Source organism: Octopus bimaculoides, chromosome 27 (genome assembly GCF_001194135.2).
Source record: "Octopus bimaculoides isolate UCB-OBI-ISO-001 chromosome 27, ASM119413v2, whole genome shotgun sequence".
NCBI lineage: Eukaryota > Metazoa > Mollusca > Cephalopoda > Octopoda > Octopodidae > Octopus > Octopus bimaculoides.
Window position 1 is genome coordinate 15306334 of NC_069007.1, and position 915 is coordinate 15307248.

A 915-nucleotide genomic window follows, 5' to 3' on the forward strand; every position below is an offset into this window, starting at 1 on the left:
TATATATATATATATATATATATATATATATATGCGCATCAACATATATAATGTTTAGATATATATATATGAACAGGAAAAACTATCCATGTATTGTAGAATAATCTGTCACCGACCAGCCATGAGAACCGAACTCACATCCCTGTCATTACGGATCAGGTGCTTTACCTTTAAACCATCTGGTGCTTTAACTTCAAGCCTAACTGTCCAGTGACGAATTGTCCTGTAATTTTAGGATTTATAAATCTAGGTTTATAAGACGTCAAACATTACATTCAACTTATCACGAAAGTACACAAACAAAGTTTGTTTCAGAAACGTTGAAATATATTGAAATATAGAGATAAGGAAATAATTTCTTCTCAAACTCAGATTAGGAAAGAATTCATTTTCAAAAGCTAGATTTATAAATCCTAAAATTGCAGAACAATCTGTTACTGGGCAGTTTAGCTTCAAGGTAAAGCACTTGACGCATAATCATAGAGAGGTGAGTTCGAGTCTCATGGCTGGCCACTGACAGCTTTTTTGAAATATATGGATAGATTATCCTGTTCATGCTATTATAATAACATTATCCTTCGTTTGAGAATAGATTATTTCCTGATATTTATCTTTCAATACATCACAGCGCTTCTAAAGCAAACTTTGTATATTTTTATCGTAAGCTGACTATATATATATATATATAACTAAATGTAGAAAATACAGGATGAAACAAATGTATTCAGTTAGACGTACACAATAAATATATACCAAGTTAACGCACAGTGAAATTTTAAGTAAGAGAAGACAGAACATTTCAAGCGCTTCGTCGGAAGGACGAAAATGAACAGGGACGAGGCGGCAACCCGGAGAAAAGCACGCCTGTCTGTGAGTGGCCAATGTGTGTATATATATATATATATATATATATAT